Source organism: Protopterus annectens, chromosome 13.part0, assembly GCF_019279795.1.
Source record: "Protopterus annectens isolate FY-2018-M chromosome 13.part0, PAN1.0, whole genome shotgun sequence".
Taxonomy (NCBI): domain Eukaryota; kingdom Metazoa; phylum Chordata; order Ceratodontiformes; family Protopteridae; genus Protopterus; species Protopterus annectens.
Genome location: NC_056747.1, coordinates 449,900,781 through 449,915,454, shown reverse-complemented (window position 1 = coordinate 449,915,454; position 14,674 = coordinate 449,900,781). Strand labels below are relative to the sequence as shown.

Sequence of the window (14,674 nt, the reverse complement as noted above, 5' to 3'; positions counted from 1 at the left end):
CATTGTATAAGTACAGAAAATAGTATGTACACTGACAGGTCTGAACAGTGTTTATCGTAACTAGGGAGAAATAGCCAGATAATGGCTGCTGCTGGTGGCGGTCTTCGATCCATTACCCCGCCTAGACCCCATTTAACCATGATCTCTCTCTGGGAACAGAAGAAAATAAGAGATTAGCTGTGCATTTGTAGAGGTTTATAGCAGACAAAAATACAAAGAAAAAACAAGGGGAGATGAAGATTGACATCTGGGTTGAAATTAGTAAATAGTGGTATGAGGCGGGGAGAACAAGGATTAAGAAGAAGTAGGCAGTTAAGAAATATAATCAGTTAAATGTTTACAGTAATGGATAGAAAGGAAAGTGTAATAATCACCATATGGGAATTTAGTACAGAGCAGCTACTAAATTGCAGTTTGTATTTTCTTCAGGATCAGAAATTATCAACAAAACAAAACAAAAAAAAGCAAAACAGGTCATCTACTTGAGAGACAGAGACAGAGAGAGAGACCACCAGGACCTTAGTGATTCATAATGAATGGATTATACTCATCTTTAGGGTATCTTGTCATGTGGATGGCTTCTTTAATGGCTGGAAGCTTGTGCTCTTGTTTATCTCTGCACTGCACATATCAGAAAAACAAATTGTGAGTGGCTTTAGGCAGTGGCATTCGACACAGTGTTCCTCTTTGTGAAAGAATCTCTGTAAATATTAATGTGCCTCCTTATGCAGAGCATTCCTATTAAGTTCATTAAGTGTTCATGCTGGGTGTGTTAATTTTTAGAGGTAATTCAGTTAAAACCATAACACCTGAAAGTTTTGGTGTTGCTGTCTCTTTGTGATTAGAGCTCTTAAAGTAGTAGCAGTCGAGCTTTAGCTGAAGTTATTCTAATGTGCAGACAATGCTGTTCTTTCTGTTAAGTTTGTGACTTTCTAATTACAACAGTACATCTGAAGAAAAGTGACCGCTCCAATAACAAGTGATTGTTTCCCTTTCCCCTTGTTATGCTGTAAGTGTCCTTAAAGAACCACTTGATCACTTAGTATTAATCAAAACAAAGTTTTGATGCATTAAACAATATAGCATACACCACAATAATGACCGATCAGGTATAACGCCTTCAATCCCATTTTATAATATGCTAGGGAACAGTTTATAAATGTTGTCCTTCGGCCACAGCCGAGTGCTCTGTAGGTCAGTACGTTGTAACCATCCATACTACAATACTACATGTTGCTATTCCTACTGGTGTCTTTGCCACTTTTATGTGGTAAATGACTGACTCAATACCAACTTCTTTTTTAATTGAATATTATACCCTATATCTGCTTAGAAGGACGTAATGCATAGTGTCACACATTACAAACACTAAATAAGATCACCCGGCTGTTCTCAAGTTATAATTTAATCTGTTTGAGGCATGTTACCATTTCAGATAAACAAGGTGTTCAGAATGCTTTGATTAAAGTGGCTTTAAGCTTAAACTCTATGTTTCGGCAAAAGTCTGTCAACTAGCTCAACCTGTTTCAAAAGGAATTTTTGGAAATAGCAGCTATCATAGTCTTTAAGCCCAGAAATAAGCTTTGGAAAAAAAAAGTTGTTCTGTGTCAGCTGGCATTTCACAGTTGTCAGTTTATTAACGATTAATAATGACGTACTGTATACAAATAGTCACACACAAAACTACAAACAAAGGAGCTCTGCTGGAAATGATTAGAGCCAGGACACCCAGATAAAAAAAATACTTCATATGCATTGGCAGCATGTTCTTTCAGTGATACACCTAGATGATACAGCATTGTTGCCACTATCAGGCTCTGTATGACATCACTGAAAACAGTTCCAATATAATCATTTAAGGATACCTCACCAGCAGATACGACAGTGAGACAAAGACAGTAAAACTAACCTCATCAAACAAACCACTCATATGCAAACACAAATTGAGGCAAACATTCTGCTACTGTGGATATTCTGCTACAGATTCAACATTCCCATTAATTCTAGATACCAGTTCTGGGATTGTGTCAACTCGCTGTAAGATAATATTGCAAGGGTAGCTTAAAGCACATTAAAAATAATTTCCCTGTTTCTGCTATCCCAACACAAATTAAGGCAAACTGATATTTTCAGTGAGACAGACAGATAAACAATGTTCAGACAACTTATCAATTTAGTAAACAGCTTCTTTAGCAGCAATGTTATTCTCAGTTTATTGTTGTTAGCACAGAGGATAGCCGTGGACTATCATTTATCAGTATATGATTCATTGTTTAAATAAATGCATATACAAATAAATAAACTAAGCAGTGTGGTGGCCCAGTGTTTAAAATTTCTACCTTACAGCTCCAGAGTCCTGTGTTCTGTCCTAAATACCACTCCCTGTGCAGAGTTTGTATGTTCTCCTGTATCTATATGTTTTTTTTTCTCCCCAAGTACTCTAGTTTCAGTCTCCCAAAAACACATTGACAAATGTGCTGCACTAACATAATCCATATGCTTTTGTGACCTGGGTCATGGCTACAAACATCTGAAAAGGATCAGTTCACTTATCTTGTTAAGAAAATAAATAAAATTAGATTAAATTGTGTCATGAGCTGTCAGAGTGAGTTGCAGTATTCATTCACATTTCCTTTTAAATAAATACCTGGAAGATCCCTAACAAGTGGCACACATTGAGATAACTGTGGTTTCTACATCTTCAGATTACATGGTAAAATATGAGGTGCCTAAGTCAATGATGACACTTTATTTTAAGGTTACAACAGAGGTGACTCCTGGAGTTTATTTATTTTTATTTTTATTTGTTTATCGGCCTAGTGTTGGAGATATAACAGCCCAGAAAATTATAATAAATGCATCATCTAAGACTGTTCTGGTAAACCCAGGAGAAATATCCTAATATCACAAGTTTATTCTTGACATCTTTCTATAACTATCCAGTAAAATCCCATAATTGTACTATTGAGTATTCCCTTTCAAATATGTTTCTTATCTGAGTGAACTTCTAGTGGTCTTTTTAGCTAGCTTTTTATATAACACTTGCTTGATGACAAAAGGGGATAACAATCCTCTTTAGTCAATCCTTTAAGTATGTTTAACATTTTACCTTCACACTAACCCTCTCTTCCCTTCCAGCCTTCCTCCACCTGTCCCATGTTTTCTTTAAAACCTCCATGAATAATCTGTCCATCAATCATTCTGGCAGATCTTTTCAAGGTACCCTAGCCTTCTCCATGAAAAGTACTTTTGATGACCCAGAGATCAGTTGGTCTCTATATTCTACTGTCTGCACCATCTTCTCCCTCTCTCTTTTCTTACTTTGTTCTTATTTTAGATGATGCTTCACATCTCCAGGGTATGACCTTACACAGCTATATCACATCTCCTTCTCTTGGGCTGTCATGATAAATGTTTCAGCTTCGCTAATCTGCAGTCACAGCCTTTCCCTTTTATCCCAACTACATCTCAAAAGGCTTTCCTTAGGACTCCTTCCAGCAGTTTGATCTCCCTTTCCTTAAATAGCATCCAGAACTGCACACAGCTGTTGAGTGTTTTTCCCATCTAAGGCCCACTAGAAAGAGAGTACTATATTTTGCTTGCTGAGTTTTTCCCTTCAAGATACATTTCAAAATTCCATCTGCTGCCACTGCATTCTGTTCTGTTTTTCAGTGGTCCCACCCCAGTGTGATCAACATCCACAGATCATTTTGCTGGTCTTCTTCCATTAGCCTCCCCATGTAATAAACAACAATCTAATCATGATTCAAAACACCAAAAACAAACTTGGGACAAATGGCTCACGGCAAGCTGGAAATACAGGCACCAGAATTATACTTACAGGAAAAAAAGATATGAGTTATGCCTTAGCCAAGCATTCAGTAAATTTGAAAACTTAAGAAAGTTTAGCTTTTTGTAGTGGAAAAAGTTAATGCTGACAAATTTGTAGAGTCCTTTAATATTGTTTTAGAAAAAATAGAACTTAAATGGCAAATTTTTCTAAGAGCAGATTTAGCACCAGGTATCAACAATAAGATATCTGTTAAAGGTCATTTAAATTATACTAATTTTTAATTAATAATGAGTAATAATGCTTAGTTTTTAGAAGCTTTTATTTGTTCATGACTTCACACAAATGTTATGTAAAGCACTGTTTTGTTTAACACTATTAAGAAACAAAGCAATAGTATAACTGTTATTAATGTATGTGTCTTTTTAAGGATTGTTAATTGAGGAAATGATGTCAGTAGAATGATTGTATAAAAGGAAATGAGTGGTATTGTTTTATTGTTCTGAAGAAGTTCTATAATAAACGGGATGAAAGTGCTCAACTTATTCTGGCTCCAGTGTTTTTGTTTGGGTTTTAAAATTTCCTTAAATCCTTTTACAATCACTGTTCATAGATTTAAAATCAAATATTTTTATTTATGCACAAAATGATGAGTGCTTTCATCTTTTTATATAAAAGACTTCATCAGACAATCAGATTACTCTCATGCTTAGAAAGTATTTAGACCAATAAAAATCACTTAATATAACCATGTGATTTTTCAAGCCTTCCAACAAGTTCCACCCAATTCATGAAACACTTTTAGATCATAGAATTCATATTTAGAGGGCATGTTGACTGCAATACAAAACAAGTGGTATATTGTGCACTTTGTTCTGCATGTACATGCTTTTACAATGGTAAGACAGAGAGAACACTCAGGGAGAGAGTCTATGAACATATTTATGACATTAAAAATACAAGTGTTCTGTTTAAACATGTACAGCAAACAGCAGCGGCCTTAGGTCAACTGGTGCCCTAGGCAAAAGGGCTCTACAGCGTCCCCCATCACACTACCTGGTGCCCCCATCCTGGTCTAACTACATCAAATAAATACTAGAAAAGTGCCCTAGGCAGCCACCTCTATGACAGCAAAACCTTACCCATTGTTTTAAATTCATCATACTTGAACAAATTGCAGTGAATGAAAGAGGGGGTCTTGGACTTTAACCCTTGAAAAGCTAGAATTTTAAAGGCACTTTATTTGAATGCTAATCTCCAGACAGGTTTAAATGAAAATGTATCGATAATTTGTTTATTAAAAATAAGGGCTCGACAGAGATAGTAAATGTTTTTTTTAAGTTGGTTTTACAGAGGAGCAACATTTACTCTTAAATTTGAATTAATAATTGCCAAAACTAGTTTTTATGGATTACTACCAGGCTAGACTCCATGGTGGGGCATCTGGAGCCTTTATACCTACCCCAGATAAGAGTCAAACCTTCCATCTTATGCTTGTGGGGTGGATGCCTTGACTACTGAGCTAACCTCACATCCACATGCTTTATTTGTATTTTATTTACATTTTGTAAACTGCTATGATCTAAAAGTGTTTCATGAAATGAGTGGAGCTTGTTGGGAGACTTGAAAAATCACATGGTTATATTAAATGATTTTTATTGGTTAAAAGTGCTCATCATTTTATGTATAAAGGATTTGACTTTACATTTATGAACAGTGATTTTAAAAGGATTTAAATGAATTTTACTTTAAGTATAATTCTGGTGCCTGTATCTCCCCATGCAATATTCATGAGGTTTGTTGCCCATGTACAGTAATTTAATTTTGTTTTCACTGAACCTCAACTGCCACATTTCTGCCACATGGCCAGCCTTTTCACATGTTTCATTACTCCTTCTCCCATTTCCACTGCTGCAGCTAATGTTGTGTCACGTGCAAAGAGATTGATCTTACTCTGGTTTCACTCAGATATGTATGAAATTAACTCCTCAAGGAAGAGTACTGAGCCAAGAAGTGGCCCTTGTGCTATACTGCTAGCCATTTTCTTAATTCTTGGCATCGTACTTCATAGCACAAACACCAGTGTCTTGGCCTTCAATCACTGAAAAATCCAGCTTTTCAATCTCATTACCCCACAAAATCCACAGTAGTGTTCTTAGTAGGTAACCTTGTAGGACTAAGTCAAAATCCTTGCTGTTTGTTAGACCATATCTACCTGTATTCCCCTGCCAGTTTTTTTCTGTAATAAAACTGGATACCATTTACAAAACATTCAGCATGCTCTGCGACGTAGAGCATTAAAGCCCTGACTATGATCCAGAAACACAGAATTAACTACTGACTTAGATGTTAAAGAAGCTGTCCAGAAAGGGGAGAACACTAAATGCCATCTCATCCATTTTTGGGGAGGGAGATCACTATTTTACTGACCTAGTAGATTATTGGTGTAACAGCACACTACAGAAGGCCTGGGGACATGCTAGAAGTCTGTCACGCAGTGTCCAGCTTTATATCTAGAATCTGAATGCAAAGAAGCATAACTGTGCCATTGTGTCAACAATGCAGGCCCTGTTTCCATGATGCACAAAACCACAAAGGTGAGGGGTTAGTGACCAAAATCCTTAAAAAACTAACATAATGATTGCCTCTCCACTAGCAGGAATTTGCCTCCATAAATGGCTGAACAGCCATGGAAAGTGACAAAAGACTGTTCATCTTGGTGGGAGGGAGGGGATAGTGAGTTTGGTCAGTAACAAAAAAAAATGATATAAGAAAAAAGAGGTTACTGAGACCTCTTTCTGGTCATAAATCCATGACAGCTGTCCTGAAATTGTTGCCCTCTAGGGAAGCAACCACCTTTATTATTTTAGATGCCAACAGACCTATAATTCCCTGGATTTCTGTCTTGCTGCCCTTCTATCATGGTCAGTAATCTGTTCACAATCTTTGTAAGAGGATCTGCCAGAACATTACCCAGATTTGAGATGACCATGGGAAGCAGCTCATCTTGTCCCTGTGCTTTATACTATGTTAGTCAGCCAATTCCCTCCCCACCTCCTTCCTTCCTGTCCTGGGGTAGCTATGTTCACTGCTTTCTACACTCTCTATCTACTGCCTTCCCAGCATGGCACCCCCAGCAAGGGGAACTAAGGCACTATCTAGCTCAAACTCCCAGCTCTAATGAACACTGTGGAGTGACCGTATCCTTCTCCCTGCCATTGTTCATTCTTGTACTTATGTATTAAGATTGAAGCTATGCTAGTTCTCTGACTGTTCTGGACTGCCTTTTGACAATTATTCAGCCTACCACTGCCTTATGCACTCTCCACTTCAGTAAATATGTTAGCCTTTTACCAAACCCTCGTATTCTCTCCTTATTACCTCATAAAATCATTGCTCAGAAATCTCATCCATACATCCTTCCTGCTTTTCACTTCTTGTCTTTGCTCCCAAGCTCAGGATTAAAAAGGAAGGAAATGCATATCTATTTTACTTAGCAGTGTTTAATGTTAGTTAATATTTATTAACCTGTCTTTAGGTTAATGCTTCATTTGGTTTTGGTCTACATATCAAGTCCCTGTCATGAAGTTTGGAAACCCCATGTTCTCTCTTTTTCTTTCAGTTCATGTTGGAGCAAGATGCCTGATGTAACTGTGGAGGAAGTAAATCAGTTGGAGTTTGTCAAGGCCCTGGCTGCTTTCCTGAAAAAGTCTGATAAACTGAAGGTAATAGATTGGGTCATCATTGTAAAACTTGGAAGACATAAAGAACTGTCCCACTAGGATGAGAACCAGTCCTATGTAAGAGCAGCCTCTACCATCCTCTATTTGTACTTGCATGGTGATATTGGAATTGAGTCCTTAACAAACATTTATGGGGGTCACAAACGTAATGGAGTGCAACCAAGTCACTTCAGTAGAGGAACTAGAAGTGTTGCCAAAAGAATCCTATAGGCACTTGAAGGAATGAAGATGGTGCAAAATGATCCAAATAGGGGGCACTAACAAACTACTCAAGGACAAAGAGACTTAGATGGAATTGCGGGACAGGTTGCAGCAGCTATCAGGAAACATTATCTTTGGAGAGTTGACAAAATAAAGTTATTTTTCACTTACAAAAAAATATTTCAAACAAAGTGGCCATTGTTACACCTACCAGAAGGAAATTTGTTTTGAAAAAGCAGTGTAACTGCAAGTTATGCTATATGAAGACTGGCATGCAATTAGAGTCACTGCTTTAGGGATAACATAGTGTTAGGGTTAGTATTATAGCTTTAGAATTAAAACTAGAGCTAGTGTTTGAGGAAAATCCTAGGGTCTTATTTTTGGGATTGTACTTTTAGGATTAGGGTTGGAGCAGAGTTCAGGGTTAGGGTTAGAATTTTAGGGGTCTTAATCAACTTGTGAGCAGGTTCATTAAAACACGATTTGAAAAGTGTTTTTCTGATTTTCTCAGGCAGAAATAACTCATTTCTGTTAGTCAGATAAAGAACATATGTAAGTGAGTTACAGCCACCCAGTAAAAATAACAAATTCCAGCTTAGCATTTTTTCCATTTCTTCTGCATTATCTTACCTGTTGCTTAGCTTAAAATGTTTTAAAATGCTTGCTTGATTTTTTTCCCCTCTTCCTCATTCCCTTTCAATATATTGGAAGCAATCCTTGGTTTACCCTTTTTTAAGTAAATTATGCCACATTGGCTGGCTGACTTCTGCCTGGGCAATTTGTATCCCTATGTTTACATACGTTATGCCACCTCAAAATGTCTTGTGAAGGTCTTCGGTGTTAGTTGGTTGTATATTTATTTATGAGACCACTTAGTAAAGTTAAATCATTTTTCTGAATTATTTAGAGTACACTCAGGAGGCAGTCACTGGAAACAAACTCCAACTTTTAATGGTGCTTCTGGTACCTCAGCAAACAGCCTTCAAGGAAGAACATAAGCCAGCAGCCATTTCCATTTTATGTCAAACTGTTCCAATTAATCAACCATCTCATCACCCAATAATCTACTACAAGAACCTGCTCAAGGAAGATTTGAAGGTAGAACATAGATCCCATGTGAAGCCCACTGCAGTTAATATTTTTTTCTACAGGCCTATAGCATGCATCCATCACATTTAATGGAAGCATTGCCTATGGGTGAATTTAAAAGGATTTATGAGAATACCTCCGATAAAAATTTGGTAGGAGAAATTTATGAAGGTGGAATGGAACTTGTTGCAAAGGGGTTATTCTAGCATCAGTTTGATAAAAGCTAAGGATAGAGTGTTAAAGGTGGGGGGTAGTAGCTGTGGCAAGAGTAATAATAGCTATGATGGTTTTAAAAGGCATCATTCTGATCAGGATACTGATAGGCAGGATAAAGTACTGTTTTTTGTTACCAGATTTTCCCCATTTTCTGATATTTTGAGGGGGTTAGTGAAAGATTTGTGGCCTGTGGTATGTGAAGATGAGTAACTAAAGCATTTGTTCCTTTCACATGTCACATTTTCTTATCAAAGGTATTTAAACTTAAGAGAGTTGTTAGGTTTTAAAAAGGTTTCTTTCCTGGAGGCTAACGTGGGATCCTTCCCTTGTGGAAGATGTAATGTATGTTCTAGGATTAAGAACATTTCAGGAAGAAAAATTAAGGGTAAATTATTTCATTCTATGGGAAGGTTTTTATGTGTTTCTTGTAGGGTGGTTTATATTGTAGGGTGTGGGTGTACTTCTGTGAGGTGGTATGTTGGACAGACAAAACGTATGGTAAAAGTTAGAATTCTTGAACATCTGGGACATATTAGAAATAGGAATTTGGATAGCCCAGTAGCTGAGCACTTTATTAATGTACATGGGGTTCTGATGTTAGTTTCTTCTTTAGTGTGTTGGCTACACAATTTCTTGTTAGGGGTGGGGATCTTTTAGCTAGTTTGTTAAAAATGGAAAGCAGGTCATTCTAAATTATAATACTTTAAAACCTAAAGGTATGAATTTGGATGTGAATTTAAATGTATAAGTTATAATATTGTATATATGATGTTTTGTAACTTATTGTATATGGAAAAATATGTTACCCCTTTTTAAGGGTACATTTGTTTAAGCAGGTTCTTGTAGCAGATTATTGTGTAATGAGATGATTGATTAACTGGAGCAGTTTGACATAAAATGGGAATGGCTGGTGGTTTATGTTATTCCTAGAAGGCTGTTTGCTGAGGTACCAGAAGCACCATTAAAAGTTGGAGTTTGTTTCCAGTGACTGCCTCCTGAGTGTATTTATTTTGGATATTCGTGTTGCTGTGTGCTTGGATTTATTGAGTACAGCAAGGCACAACATGTACCTTAATCCATTAAGTAGGTAAGACCTAATAGACACCAATGCCTATTTTTTTTTTTTTTTCACCTCGATTGGGGATTGGGCAGGTGGGTGGAGCTGGCATGAGTCTGAAGACAGAGCTTGGGGAGCAGAATAGGTTGGTGAATCCTAGCATAAAACAACCTTGAAAGAGCTCTGTAGTCCCACACTTGATAGCTGGAACCCTCATATGTTAGGAGTACAGTCAGTTACTGTTTCTCCTCTAACCTGGAGCTTGGAATCTCCCAGTTTATTTCTGATATGTTAGAATAGGGGAGTCTACCAGCACAATGAGGCCAGTCACTAGTGGACTCCCTCAAGGCTCAGTGCTGGGCCCACTTCCTTTTGACATCTACTTTTCTGAAGTCAAGGCCAACATCAAAGGCCTCTGGATGACCAAATTTGCAGACAATTCCAAACTAGGAGCAGTCATAGAATCCCTCAATGACCCAAATACCCTCCAGGAAGGCCTGACACAGACTAATAAATGGTGCCAGGGCCATTAACTAAAACACATTGCCAAGAAATGCATAATAGTATCCTTTGGGAAGATAGCTACCCCTGGAAACTACCACATTGCTAATACACCCCTAATAGCAAACCCAGTGGTCATGAATTTTGGAACACATGTCAAACATAAGATGGTATTTGACCATTATGTTTCTACTGTACTAAGGAAATTATTCAATATTGTGCAATTTATAACCATGTGTATGACATCTATAGTATTTCTAAGGATGGCATTGCTCTGCTATACTTGGCCTTTATCAGACCAATCATTGAGACCAATACCCCTTTTGGTATGTGCTTGACCAGACATATGCAATAACTGGAATATCCACAGAGGTTCCTCACAAAAAGAATACATGATCTAAACAACATGTCCTATGCATCACTTCAAAGCCCTATCCCTGTACTTGGTTTCCTACAGACTGCTGAAAGGCAATCTATGCCTGGCTTACAAAGCACCCTCTTATCCCACTCTGATGTATCTGTTGCACATTCACAAAACAAATAGCATCAGAATTACCTACTCCAGGCTCTTAAACCTTGTCTGCAACATAAATAGGACATGTTGGAGAGGCATGTATCTGCTTAAGAGCCTATCCCTTCTCTGGAACAGGCTTCCCATCCATGTGAAGCAAAGTTATTCTGTAACCCAATTCAAGCATAACTGGGACAAGTGGATGGGGGATCAGAAAGTTGCCCCTGGTCTGGTATGTATGTCTCTAGCAGTCAGAGGCAGCCTATAAATGCTTAACCACCCCATGCTCAAGCCTACATATGCCCCTTAAAATAATGCTAGGGTATCAAATCTTATCATAAAATTTGGGAAGTATAGCTTGGCTTAAAAGGCCCCCCTGTGGTCAATAGCCTAGTAATCATCTATGAACCTATAAATCTGTGGCATATTCATATCCCCAAAGGTGTAGTTCTGTTCCTTCTAACTTGCTTCCTTATCCTGTTCTCTACTCTTGTATCCTCCTTTCTTAACATGTCTATGATAAAAGCCAACATACTGCAGTGATCCCCTTGCACGTTACCCTTCAGCTACCTTAACTAGTAGTGTACCTGCAATTGATTCTAACCCTGCCTTCTCTTTTATCACCTTGGCTTTTGTGTCTTTTTATACAGATTGAACTCTACTTCCATTTTCCTTCCTGCGTCATTTCTGTGCATCTGAGCACATCCGTGTCCCAACCTCCTCTGTTCATTGGCCCATGTCTCCGTGATACCCTCAGTATCCACTTTCATCTTCAACTTCAGTAACTCATATCTCCTCCATCTTCCTACCAAGGTTCCTTGAACTGGAGAGTAATAAAACCCAACCATGCATTGAGTCAGCTGTTTGTTTTCTGCTACATTCTGTCTGTTTCTCTTCTTCTGTTTACTGTATGAGTATTTCCTCCTCTTCCACTTCTGTGACACCTTCCTTAAAGTACAATCTCTGTGACTACTGAGTTCTGAGTATTAGTTACGTGTGCTGTTTTAACAGATGAAAAGCCAGTGTCACTACTGACATAATGAGCATTAAGAAACATAACACAATGACAATAAATATCACTGCATAAAAAGAGAGACACCTCTAGAACTACAAAGTGGATGCCTTATGGAGAACTTTTCATTTTGAAAATGCTAGTATGTTAATGAACAGACAAATGATAAAAGTGTCGTAACTCATTATTTAACAGGTACACTTACCCAACATTTATACCACAGCCAGCAAGTAAAAATAAACTGAAAAGTGGTTTCACCCTATCCGGGGCTTCTTCCATGTCAACCTTTTAAAAATGCATGCTATATATTTAAAAATCTGATTATTTGACCACTTACCAGTCATCTCTAGCATTTTCCCCTGGGCCTCCACTAAAAATGCACTCTGTCCCAGTTAGACTTTCCTGGTAAACAAATCATCATCATCTTCTTTCAGCTGTTCCCATTAGGAGTCGCCACAGCAGATCACCTGGTTCCATTTCTTCCTGTCCTCTGCATCTTGCTCTGTCACACTAACCACCTGCATGTCCTCTCTCACCACATCCATAAACCTTATCTTAGACCTTCCTCTTTTCCTGAGACCTGGTGGCTTCACCCTTAGCATCTTTTTCCCAATATACTCAGCATCTCTCCTCAGCACATGTCCAAACCAACATAATCATGCCTCTCTGGCTTTGTCTCCAAACCTTCCAACCTGTGCTGACCCTCTAATATACTTATTCCTAATCCTGTCCACCCTCGTCACACCCAGTGCAAATCTTAACATCTTTAATTCTGCCACATTGAGCTCAAACTCCTGCCTTTTTGTCAATGCCACTGTCCCTTTCACTTTTACAGGTACTCGACTGCCACAAATCACTCCTGACACTCTTCTCCACCCACTCCATCCTGCCTGTACTCTCTTCTTCACCTCTCTTGCACACTCACTGTTACTCTGAACTATTGACCCCAAGTATTTAAACTCATCCACCTTCGCCACCTCTACTCCTTGCATCCTCACCAGGCCTCTATCCTCCATCTCATTCACACACATATATTCTGTCTTAGTCCTGCTGACCTTCATTCCTCTTCTCTCTAGAGCATATCTCCATCTCTCCAGGGTCTCCTCCACCTGTTCCCTACTCTCACTACAGATCACAATGTCATCTGCAAACATCATAGTCCATGGGGACTGCTGTCTGATCTCATCTGTCAACCTGTCCATCACCATTGCAAATAAGAAAGGGCTCAGAGCTGATCCTTGATGTAATCCCACCTCCACCTTAAACGCATCTGTCACTCCCACCGCAGACCTCACCGCTGTCACACTACCCTCGTGCATATCCTGTACCACTCTTACATACTTTTCTGACACTCCTGACTTCCTCATACAATACCACAACTCCTCTCTAGGCACCCTGTCATATGCTTTCTCTAAGTCTACAAAAACACAATGCAACTCCTTCTGACCTTCTCTGTACTTCTCCATCAACACTCTCAGAGCAAAGATCACATCTGTAGTGCTCTTTCCTGGCATGAAACCATACTGCTGATCACTAATCATCACGTCCCTTCTAAACCTTGCTTCCACTACTCTTTCCCATAACTTCATGCTGTGACTGATCAATTTAATCCCTCTGTAGTTACTACAGCTCTGCACATCACCCTTATTCTTAAAAATCGGTACCAAAACACTTCTTCTCCATTCCTCAGGCATCCTCTCACTTTCCAAGATTTCATTAAACAATCTGGTTAAAAAACTCCACTGCCATTTCACCTAAACACCTCCATGCTTACACAGGTATGTCATCTGGGCCAACAGCCTTTCCATTCTTCATTCTCTTCATAGCTATCCTTACTTCCTCCTTGCTAATCCATTGTACTTCATGATTCACTATCCCTACATCATCCAACCTTCTCTCCCTCTCATTCTCTTCATTCATCAACCCCTCAAAGTACTCTTTCCATCTCCTCAACACACTCTCCTCACTTGTGAGTATGTTTCCCTCATTATCCTTTATCACCTTTACCTGCTGCACATCTTTCCTAGCTCGGTCCCTCTGTCTAGCCAATTGGTACAGGTCCTTTTCTCCCTCCTTAGTGTCCAACCTTTCATACAACTCTTCATATGCCTTATCCTTAGCCTTTGCCACCTCTCTCTTTGCCATGCACCTCATCTCCTTATACTCCTGTCTACTTTCTTCATCTCTCTGACAATCCCACTTCTTCTTTGCCAACCACTTTCTCTGTATACTCTGTATACTCTTCTGTACTTCCTCATTCCACCACCATGTCTCCTTGTCGTCCTTCCTCTGTCCAGATGTGATACCAAGCACCTTTCTAGCCGTCTCTTACTAGCTCTGCTATTTGGCAACTCTTCAGTACCACCCTGTGCCTGCCTTAACTCATCCCTGAACTCCACCTCACAATTACCTTTTTTCAATTTCCACCATTTGATCCTTGGTGCTGCCCTCACACTCCTCCTCCTCTTCTTGATCACCAACGTCATCCTACAAACCACCATCCTACACTGCCTAACTACATTTTCTCTGGTCATCACTTTACAGTCTCCAATCT

General features: G+C 38.8%; 1 pseudogene; it reads left to right on the top strand.

Moving 5' to 3' along the window:
- Positions 1-7,428: 7,428 nt before the first annotated feature.
- LOC122787917 lies at positions 7,429-7,965 on the top strand (annotated as a pseudogene).
- Positions 7,966-14,674: the final 6,709 nt, after the last annotated feature.